This window comes from Palaemon carinicauda, chromosome 5 (assembly GCF_036898095.1).
Source record: "Palaemon carinicauda isolate YSFRI2023 chromosome 5, ASM3689809v2, whole genome shotgun sequence".
NCBI classification, from domain to species: Eukaryota; Metazoa; Arthropoda; class Malacostraca; order Decapoda; family Palaemonidae; genus Palaemon; species Palaemon carinicauda.
This window is the reverse complement of record NC_090729.1, coordinates 38961137-38973601: the sequence shown is the minus strand read 5'-3', so window position 1 is coordinate 38973601 and position 12465 is coordinate 38961137. Positions and strand designations below refer to the sequence as shown.

General features: G+C 33.9%; 1 pseudogene; it reads right to left on the bottom strand.

Annotated features, from left to right (window-relative positions):
- Positions 1-570: 570 nt before the first annotated feature.
- On the bottom strand, positions 571-12206 carry LOC137640847 (piggyBac transposable element-derived protein 4-like; annotated as a pseudogene).
- Positions 12207-12465: the final 259 nt, after the last annotated feature.

The following is a 12465-nucleotide window of genomic DNA, read 5'->3' as shown; positions in this document are numbered from 1 at the left end:
ACCCGGCCTCGACATCCCACCCCGGCATTACAGCATATCAGCAGTCAATGAGGCAATGAATACGATGGAGCAGGGCCCAACAGGAGTGGAGTAGGGGCACCTCACTCAGTACCCCGAACCTCACCACCATAACAATAGAGACAACAGCAGGGGGCAATGCTATTGCAAGCGAAGTTGTTAGCCAAGGCTGCCCCAATTGTGATTCATACTGGCGACTTGGAATTCTAGCTATCAAGATAGACCTACAAGATAAGTACTTTCAAGCTCTGATCGAAACATTAGCCAGTGTTTTACTTCTTGAACAAGGAAGCTCACTAAACCCTCAGCAGTTAACCATACCCCTCATCCTCAACACGCCAGCAGTAAATCAACTACAGGCAAGACATACAACGGTAGTCAACTTGAAGGTGTGATCTATGAGGTTTACAGATTACACTTTTTTTATCTTACCTACCTTAAGAATTCCAGGAATCAAGGCAATAATAAATTTTTTTGGGGGAAAATACAAAGTAACAGTAATTGCAGGAGGGTGCACTTTGCCGATAGAAAATCATGAGAGAGTAATTGCCTCTACAGAGGGGAGAGGGTAGTGAGTAAGGTGACAGCAGTACCTGAAAAAGGAAAAATGTCCTATCAGATGTTAACGAGCATATCAGTGACCACGTCTTAGTTTTTCGCTGTGGGCACTAGGTCGTTGTTAAACCACATGAAATATGAACACATAGTCTTAAGGGATTGTAAGAAATAAAAGAGTAAATGCAAATATTACAATAATTAATTTGAAAAATTAAAGAGTTGTGCTAGGAAGTGATTTTATGTGTGAATTGAAGTAATATGAAATTATTGATAACAGGATCCTGGGAGCCACAACTCCAGCCCTCACACGCTTATGCACCCAGAACTTGATTAGGTAAGCCAAGAAATAATGTACGCCAGAATATGAACCTGTAGTTAGTAATTGTGATTAGAGACGAGGCACCCAGGAGGCTTGATTGATTTCCCTTTTCGCATTGAAACGGGTCAGGTGTAGTTAATTAGGTCAAGGTTTTATAAGGTACGCATTAATTTCCAAGGAGATAAAGTATTGGAATCTAGTAAACTAAGGGAATAGGTAATTATCAAGATTACAAAATCCCTCAGGGCCTCTCCAATTGTAGTAGTTAGGAAAAAGGAGGGCTTGTAATATTGTTTGTTGATTACAGGAAGTTTAATGGAGTCCCTAAAGGTAATGTATTTGCATTGCCCTCAATCAAAGAATTACTTGTAAAGGTACAGGATTGTATATAAGTTATAACTATCAATTTGAAATGTTAGTACTATAAAGCACCCATCCAAGATGACAGTAAACGAAAAACGGCATTTATATCCAATGACAAACTATTCCAGATGCCTTTACTTCCTTCCCGGGTTAAAAATGCTCCCAGTGATTTTTCTGGAGTAAGTATGGTAGTGGTGTCTCCCTTAATTGACCATAGTGTTCTGGTTTATTTTGACGATATTATAATTACAGAGAAAACGGCAGATGAACAAAATAACAACATGCGGGAAGTTTTAGAAGCATGGCACCGCAATTAAATAGAAATATTTTTATCAAAGTATAAGTTTATTTGTAAAAAGGTAATATTTTCAGGTTATATAACAGTTCTATAAAATATATTCCCTTCCCCAAGTAAAGTAGATACTTTCAAAAATATCCCCAGGCCAGGTAACACGAAGGAAGTATTTGGGTTCCTGGCCCTCGCAGGGTAAATTCATAAAAGGTTTTGGAGAGATAGTAACACCCTTAGATTCATTAAAGAAACAAAAATTAACCAGTTGGACAGTGGAAGAAGAATAGGCCTTCAACCATCTCGAAGCAACCTTAACTAGCAATGAGTTACTCGCATATATCAGTTTTAAGTGACAATAGATGAGAGTAGACAATCTATAGATGGCGTAATTTCTCAACTAGTTATAAGGGGAGAGAGGGCCCATTTGTTCTGCTTCCAGAGAAATAAAAGGGCCAGAAAAGCATTATAGTACCTTCGATCGAGAGTTATTGGCTATTTTTCTAGATTCAGGAGAGGCATGTTTTTTTTTTTTTTTTTTTTTTTTTCTTTTTATTTTTTTTTTTTTTTTTTTTTTTTATTAGGTTAGACGATTGAGTTGCAAGGTGATCATCTGCCCTTACATGATTTTTTTTTTTTACAAGGGAGACTTAACTTTAACACATAAAAGATGGATTGAAAGGTTGTTAGAGTTAAACAAAAAGGGGTTTGACCACATAGATGGGAAACCTAACAAGGTAGTTGCTGCCCTGTCTAGAGGTGCAGCAATAGGAGTAATTACTAGGGCACAGAAGAGGAATGAATAACATACCCAAAATATTGCACTACCACATGAAAATAGAAAACAGTATATGAATAGACGTGAGGATTAGTCAAAAAAGATAAAAAACATGATAGAGAGAGAGAGAGAGAGAGAGAGAGAGAGAGAGAGAGAGAGAGAGAGAGAGTTTGTGGATATGTTAGTGAGAGTAAAAGAGAGAGGTATATAGTACACGTGAATGTATGTAGGGGAAAGACAATATGATCAGGTGTGTCCAGAATAATTGCCCTGAGGTTACAGGTATGATTGACTTGGACGGTTGACACATAAGAGAAAACCAATAGGGACAGAAAAAAAGAGGAATGGGTGGAAACATTATGAGCAGTGATAGAAGGGGATTCAGATAATTGCCCACCGTGTTTGGATATGCATTGAAAGAATTTTCTCTATGTAGAATGATATCATATATCCTGCTTACGAGGAAAGGGGAGGGGAATTTTGTGCAAGGGCAGTTGTTCCTCAATCTTTAAGTAATATAGCCATTCATATTGTCATGCAAGTAATTATGCAGGGAACTTGGGATTGATAAAACATTAAGGAGAACACGTGAATCCTGCTTTTGTTTAGGAATGAAAAAAAAAAAAATTATACACAGGTATATAAAACACTGTACTGGAAGCCAGAAAGTGGCCTTCAATTCCTATAAAGATTTATAGGTAGTAGGTTGGCCAGGGCACCAGCCGCTCGATGACATACTGCTACTAGAAAGTTATTGGATCCTTTGACTGGCCAGAGAGTACTACATTTGATCTCTCCTCTCTCTCTCTCTCTCTCTCTCTCTCTCTCTCTCTCAATCTCTCTCTCTCTCTCTCTCTCTCTCTCTCTCTCTCTCTCTCGTTATGTTTCATTTTGTCTTTGCCTACCCATCAACTAAATAATCTGGCCTATTGTTTACCCATTCTCCTCTCTCCTCATACACTGGACAACACTGAGATTACAAATAAATTCTTCTTGTCCTAGAGGGTTAATTACAGCACTTTAATCGTTCAGTTGCTTCTGTCCTCTTGGAGAGAGTAGAAGAGACTCTTTAGCTATGGTAAGCAGCTTTTCTTGGAAAAGGACACTCAAAAATCAAACCAGTATACTCTATTTTGGGCTAGTGCCATAGCCTTTATTACAAACCCTTCCACCGTCTTTGATTACAGTTCTCTTGCCTCAGGGTCCAATTGGGTACGCTTTTCTATCTTGGTTTTTTCCACCTGTTATTTGAAGTTTTTGTAGACATATATGAAAGATCCAGTTTCATGTTATTAGCGGTTTTAATATATCTAATTTTGATTGTTTATTACTTTTTTTGTAGTTTTTCATTCCCTTGTTTCCTTTCCTCGCAGGGCTAATTTTCCCTGTTGGAGCCCATTAGTTTATAGCATAACTTGTAATAATGATGATGATAATATGGATGTAGTTAGATGAAATCTACTGGTACAACACAACATAAGTTTAGATGAGTATTTATGGATGGACGTACTCATTCGACTCATACGTATGCAATGTTGGATAAGTCAGCAAATTTATAGCCCAGGGGCTGTGCTCTATCATTACTGTACTAGGTTTGGTTGCCCAAAATTTTTGATGAGTGGTTTTGGTGTTGACTTTATAAATCAGGTGGTGAAATCAGTCAAAGACTTGATTAAAAAAAAAAAAAAAAAAAAAAAAAAAAAAAAAAAAAAAAAAAAATTAGTGACTGCATATAGGGCTTAGTAGAATTTCTGAACTGGGGTAAGGTGCAAATTTTATTCTATTTAGTGGCTGATGGCCCCGTCATCGGTAAGTCATGTTTCCTACGGCTGAGCTAGCTTTGAGTAATGCATATAAGGCTCTGCTCAAATACACACCTTTCTTTGTAGTTTGTGGACAGGATTCTATGTTATCGTATATGTTCCTGATAAATTAGCAATAGTTGCCAGATTATAGAGCTGAGCAATACCAAGTCTATTTACTAGATCTCTTAAGGAGAGTAATGAACACCAATGAAAGATTTCTAAAAAGAGCTAATGCAAAAAAAAACTTTAAGATATGATGGAATATTCAAAACTACACCGGTAAAAGTATTTAGGGGGACCATCAGTATTTGAAAAAATTACAACCTAGGAAACTCAAACTAGAGCTTGCACATTTAGATCCATACTGAGAAAAGATGGTTGAATGTAACATAACAGTAATACAAAACGTTATCAGTTGAGCGGTGTCTGAACATCATCAGGCACATATACGTGGTATTCTGGAAGATGTAGTTCTCAAAAGTGTTAATCAGGTTGTTACCATTTACCCCTGCATACCTTCCTTTCCCGAGTTGATGAGTAGAAAATTTGTTGTTTTTGTTGCCTGAACAGACCTTATATATTCTTTCGACGTATTCTTGAAAAAACTTGATTATAGTAATATGTTCTTATGTGGCTGTTTAATATATTGCAGTAAAGTGATATGAAGGTTTTGACGTGTTTAGCAATACGTGTGATATACTGCTGAATAAACCCTAAGTGAAAAAATATGATCAGAAAAAGAGAGAGGTTAAAGAAATCAGATGTGTTGTGATCGGTGGATGCTGTATAATGATATATTTTTATAATTCCTAGTTATGGGGTCCGGAGAAGTTCATAAAGAGCAAGTGGCCACGGGATTAGATATCAGCATCCAGGGAAGGAAATGTTAGAGAATGTGTAGATATGAATATTTCATATTTAATTATAAGACTAATAAGAGAAGTCCTGGGAAGCTGAATGATTTTTTCGGGGAACAATGCAAGTGTAGAAGCAGTTTTGAAAATGGTGCGAAGGTGATGGTGGATTTTGTTGCAAAATTGGGCCATAGAGCCGGGCAAGTAAATTGAGTCATTAAAGAATACCTATTCCTAACCCTATCTCGCTTGTTCAGGCCACTCTTGCCCGCAACCAGTGGGATGTTATTGATGAGGTGACATGATACCAATGTTTATATGACTTTTTTTTCACTATTGGCTTTATTATAGTAACAAAAGTCATAAAAAGAAATTAGTAGAATTATTTTATATTGCAGTGTATATTTCATATACAATATTTCCTCTTTTTTACAAATTGTGTATTAATTGCATGATTTCAATTATATATATATATATATATATATATGTATATATATATATATATATATATATATATATTTGTGTATATATATATATATATATATATATTTATATATATATATATATATATATATATATATATATATATATATATATATATATATATAGATATATATATATATTTGATGTTGCATTTCTGTCTATTATATGGCATACCCTATTTCAGATTGGAGTTTCCTTACATCATAGACCTCATAGGGCTAGTGCACACCTCCTTTTGAGTTAATAGCACAAGGGGTGGGTAGTGTCCAAAGTCTTGTAGGGAAATTATGTAGATGCATATGTGTTTCATACTGTGAGATTGATTGCCTTTTTAACAGTTTTATGACTCATAAATTGTTTGCAAGATCACTGAACTCCCTCTTAGGTGATGCATCTTAAGTTTAATAGGTGACATGTCATAAGTCGTATGGTAAAAGTATATCTCATCACAGTAGAGATTTCCACAAATCTAGTAGTTTCAGCATATTTACGGAGCGAATTTGCATTACTTGCTCAGAAAGGGGCAGTACCATTCTAGCGCTCACAAAAACAATATGATATTCACCAAAGCATATATATATATATATATATATATATATATATAAACAACGCTATGGGTGTGTTTTTTCATGTTATACTAGCTCAGTTTGGGACTGATATTATTTATAAGATTGGCAGTGTCCCTCATTGATGTAGGTCACTATCATGCAGTTTACTGTAATGTTGCTATATTTTACATCTTACTTAAGAAGGCTACACGATAGGTATGTTTTTTTCAGTTATATATATTACCAGTGAATTTGGCAGGAGAAGAGAAACTAAGTTGTCCATCAATCCCTGAAATTTTTATTTTGTTATGCGAATTATTCTAGGAACCATTTATTCCACCTCCAAAGATAAGTATTCGACCCATACTGAAATAAATGTTTGCTCTGGATGCTCTATGGGAGATATCGAAGTAACTATATATTCTATAAATCACTGAAAATTCCATCTAGATATCTAAAGTATTTTAAAAGTGATATACGGCCTCACCTAACATCAGCCTTCTGAGGATATCGGAAAATAAATCCTCTGTTTTTATATGGCAAGTATCAATACGAAAATTAATGTAGTTCACATAGCGCCCATCAATCTATGTTGAAGTCATTTGGATATCTGTAAAACTCAAGTAGTTTGCGGCTCTTCACTGATTTATTTAGTTAAAATCATTATATACGAACACAATGACAGCCAGGACATGCTTATAGTAGGTATGAATATGAAATCTGTCAAAAACAAAATTTATAAATATCTTTAAAATCCCTTAAAGTTTTATTTGAATATATTAATTGGTATGACAGTTATTGAATCCGCTGCTGAAAATATCAGTTGAATTGATTATTCTAGGAAGTTTACACCACAGCCAAGAAATAACCATTCAATCCATACCAAAATAAACGTTTGCTGTGACTTTTTATGGCAGATATTAACATAAAATTTAGTATGGACAAAGTAAATATAGATCTTATAAATCCCTGAAAATTTTACTTAGATTTGTAAAGCATCCTTCAAGTAATTTACAGAACCGCTGAAAACTGGCCTCCCGAAGATAACGAAAAATGTCTACCTTCGTATATGTATAAAACTCTAGCAGTATTTTGCTCCCCCTCACTGATTTTTACCTGAAGATAGTCACTTACAAACAAAAGTAACAGCCAGGGAATGCTTATAGCATGCATGAACATGGAAACTGGCAGAAACAACATTTATTTACAGCTAAATAATCCTTAAAAATTGTATTCGAATATATTTATTGGTATTGGAATTATTAACCCCGCTGCCAAAAATATCAGGTTCTCACCCACTCCTCCAACTCCATTCCGAAATCTGTGGTCAGGGAATGACTGGGATTTAGGTTGGGTGATATATCTTCTTATAAATATGGGAATTTCAAATAAGATCACTCAATTCACTCGTGACAATTCATCAGAAAACTTTGAGGAGAAAAAATTAAAGTGAATCGTTAAAAAAAAAAAATAAAAATACCAAGGTATTCAGATTCCCTAAAAAAGAAATTCTATTCTAATTTTTGGGGAGCGTTTAAAAAAAATGCAATATTACACGTACGGACTTGTATACCTTAAAAGATTCTATTGAGAAATTCGTAATAGCTTTGGAGATATTACACGAAATCACAACCCTACTATCATTGAGAAAATTAAAATTGTTCGTATAATCTAATGGCAACTACAGTTTATCGGTAATAATTTAAATTTACATATCAAATAAGAATATCTAATTGCAGTATATGACAACACTACGATTCAGAAACAGTGTAGAGGTGCTAGAGCAAGGAAATGATACCATAATACCGACTGATGGCCAGTAGCAGGTTACAACTCTCCTCTGCAAGACGTATCATTGCAACCGCTCATGTGCTTTGACTCTCTTTTCATTTTGCAGTTAAATCTTATAGCTTTCAATACATACTTCTTAAGAAGAAACAATGGTAACACCAAGGAAAGGTATGAAACATTCAAGTTCCATGAGAGGGAGTGCAGGCAGATTTGACATCCAACAAAATTTGTGAAAATACTCTTTCCAAGGGAGAGGAAAGAGGGGGACCAGGAGCCTAAATATATAAATTTTGATATATTATACATGAATTAATAATCACAAATAGAACAAATACGATATAACTTATAGAATTTGCTATAAAATCTTAAAAAAAAAATGTATGACAACAAACAAATAAATGGATAAACAGATAAGAAAAAATATCATACTAAAACTTTGGAGTTTGATTTCTCGAAATTATTCTTATCAGCCATCAAATGGAAATTCATCGATAACAATGAAACAAAAGCAAATGAAAGCTAAATAGATTGGCCTCTAAAATAGAGAGATTTTTTTCATCTTGTCGCCCCAAAAATCTTAGATTATATTTTCGGAGAATTTGAAAAAAAAATCCAAAAATCAAATAATATTTGCAAAAAGAATTAAAATAAAAAAAAATAAAATAAAAATAAAAAAATAAAAAGAAAATCGCTCTCTTACTTCATTCTTTCATCTAATATCTGTCTACCCCATAAATCTCAACTCTTATGTTCTGATACTTATGGCAGAGTTATTTTTGATAATTTTAAGTATGGTGGAGATAGAAGTAATAGGGCAGGGATGGGGAGAAAAAATAAATACTAACCTTTTCTCTAAACATAAACTAACTCATTCCCAGAATCTTCAACTGATTCATAGAAAAACACAGAAGTTATTAGTATTTTTTTTTTTCAAACACTCTTCATAACATCAGTAGCATTAGTTCAGATAACAAACTATATATCTCCTGTTTACAGATTCTATGTTTAAATAAATCTCTATTCTTTTTTATTCAATTAAACACCTGCTATGTTTTATCATGATTGGGAGAAGTATGTCTTCTGGTTATTCCTAACTTTATAATAAATAAAATAGTAGATCAACTGATTTCCTAGTCATTGAAAATATGATAACCAAATATACTGAAATTATTTTAATATTGGAAATTGGTAATACTAAGGATTTTTTATGATACTATTTATGATGCAGACCAATACCTTTGGAAACAAATAAAACGTAAAATTAGCCTGTAATATATGATATACTTGAAATTTCATTTATATTTCATCTATAAAATTATTCAATTAATTCTGAACAATAAAAAAATGGAAACTGAAAGACACCCTTTTCCCTTTATGAAAACATTTATCAGGATATTAAAATAGGAGCAAATGAAAATAAAATAGCAATATTTGAAGGATGCACTACATCTAGACTTGAATGAGTTATTCAGAATATTACATTACATATGAAGATTCATTATTAGGATCTTTAAAACTTCTATCATTCCTTGATATTCTTATTGACCATCGCATGAAGCAACAATTCAACTGGAGTTTTTGTTTTTTGAAGCAGAGACGACGGAGAAGTTAATGAAGACTTTTTTAATGACGAAAAGAAACGGGATTGTGAAACATATTTTTGACTGCAGTAATAATTTACTTATGGCAGTTTCGATTTTCTAGGAGGAAAATTTCAAGATGAAGCACCGGGGGCATCCACACATAAAATCAAGACTCTTCACATCTATGTTGTTTCTGCATGACGAGATAGGTACACAGCTCTACAATGATCAATCTACCTTGATAAAATAATCAGTTTTTTTTTTTTTTTCATCCTATCTTGTTCTTAGTTTTCTTCATCTTTGAAGTCCTGGGCGAGAGTGTTCTCTCATCTTGATTTGTTGGCCACAAACTTTTCGTTTATTAAAATTCTTATTTATGATATAAATAATAATCTCTGGCACCTTCGTTCAGATAATATTTCACGCAGGTTGCATAATAGTTTTAACCCGAGAAATGCGGCAATGTCATTTTACTACAGTCCCGTGGTGCCGCTATCTTGACAAAAATACAATGTTTCAGAATCTAACCCATAACTATACCAATGTTTTTGTAATAACTTCGTGCATGTATCATCCAAATATTTTATCCTACATCTTGTTTGTTATTTTGTTATAAACCATCAAAGTTAATTTTATAGCGCTACGTGGCATCTTGCCGGATGGCCAATGGGTGAGTCTGGATTGTCTTTCATGGGTGGGGGAGTTGGGTAGTATGTTGGGTGTCACCCACGGTATCACCGGACTGTTTGCAGCCGGTACAAGTTAGCGATTTTTATTTACTACATTCCTACTATGTAATGAATGTTTTAGGCTATTGTTAACAAATAGCCTTTACTATATATAGAAAAGTGTAGTGATAAAAAAAGAAATTAATTTATATTTTCAAATCCTATGATATAGAATTGTATCTACTCCTGAAATAATGATGATTTTAGTTGATGTAGTCACATTTACGATTTACAAACACTTTATTTGTTTTGGTTTTTTTCCTTTATCTATTCATAAAGTGACTATTGTTACCATTGCAATTGTTTTAAATCTGTTTAAAATAATATATCATATTTAGAGAGAATATATATTTTTACTTACAATTTTGGTAAACCAACTTAGAATATTTGAAGGAACACATTGATTAAAAGTAATGCAATATCATTGTCTTTTACAAATATATATAGTATTTATAACCTAAAAAATCATAATATTTAAAGTAAATAAAGAGAGCAATAATTATAATCATATTGAAAACATATTATTGAAATATTGTATAGATAAACATAGTAACTAATAACCTCATGATCTGGCCTATGTGTTCAGATTAATTACAATTGGTTTTTATGACATCTTTAAGCATTTGTATATAGTAATGCGTATATCAAAAGCATCACCGCATATCAAAATATACAGTATATACGGTATATACAAAAGATAAAGAAAATTCCTTTTATGGATATAAATAATGAATATAGGCTATATAAAACATTTCTTAAAAAGATTATCTCTCTCTCTCTCTCTCTCTCTCTCTCTCTCTCTCTCTCTCTCTCTCTCTCTCTCAATATTTATTTTGGGTATGCCAGTGACGAAAGCAGTCAGTTGGACATAAAAGGGACATTACATTCAGCACAGATAGTTGTAACCAGAGTTCTTTTCTTTGGTCGCCGGGAAGTATTTGCGCAGACATAGCAGTTTAGTTGTTTCTCCCTGTTTTGTACCTCATCATATATTGTGTGTTGGAGATGATGATAGCTAATATAAGCTGCTCCCTGCAAACGATCAGGTACTTCTCCCGGAGGATGTCCACGACGTCCAAGTCTGCTACTGGTCACGGTGCCATATTTTTCAAGAAGTTGGTATGAAACGTTGTAGATAAATTCACGAAATTTTAATTTCTTGCAAGTTGGGTCGGATGTCTTTGCAAGCCAAATATTGTATGCATTAAGCATAATGATGTCAATAAGATGAAGAATGATTTTGTGGTACCACTTGAATGATTTCCTCATACACTCTGTCCCACTTAGCTGGCAGTCACTCTTATCTACAAGGCGCATATTTTCGTTGTAATCAACAACAACATCTGGCTTACAGATTTTCTTCTTAGTCCTGTAGTGGACCTTACCTGTGTTCACTATGTCACCTTTATGTATGGTTGATAAAAGGGTCACAGGCTTTCTATCTATCCACTTGACGGCCAATGTCTTGTTAGTTGTCTCCCGTTGTACGGTTTTGACTTTTGTTTTTCTCTTTTTTTTTTTTAGTTTTACTACTTATGTTTGTAGTTTCATCCTCATTAGGGGAGTCACTGTCACTAGGATTGTCATAAGAGGTGGATGGGACATCAAATTTGGGCATATATTTCCTGCTTTCTCTCACTGTTCCACACGCCCCTGTAGCGTTGTCATGAAGGAATTGTGCCAATGTAGGGCTACTGTACCAATTGTCAGTATACAATATATGTCCATGACCCATATAAGGTGCCATCATTTTCTTGACTACTGCTCCTTTTGGTATATCTATATCTGTTCCAGTATATACTATAATATCAAGCACTATTCCTGTTTCACAATCACATAAAACAAACAGTTTGATCCCAAATCAATGACGCTTGCTTGGGATATGCTGTTTGAAGACAAGTCGCCCTTTGAAAAGTATAAGGGACTCATCAATCACAATTTGCTGGAAAGGATGAAAGACCTTTTTGAAGTTTGCAACAACTATACTAAGGAATGATCTTATTTTCCAAATTCGATCATTTGCGATTGGTCTCCCGTTGTCAGCAAAGTGCATGAAACGAGTGAACAGTAAGAATCTATCACGGGTCATGAATTTTGGAAAAATTGGAGAAGGAATCAACGGGTCTTGTTTCCAATAGTCTTGTAATACATGTTTTTTCATGAGAGGCATCAGTAGTAGTAATGCAAAATAAACATAAATTTCATGGACATCTGTGTCCACCCATTTGTGAACTCGTGAATTTTGTGTGAAAGAGAACTTTTCCGTTACCCACCGGTAGTACTTATTAGTTTCACATACAATAAGGTCAACTAATTCTTCATTGAAAAGCGCAAGAAAATATTCATAT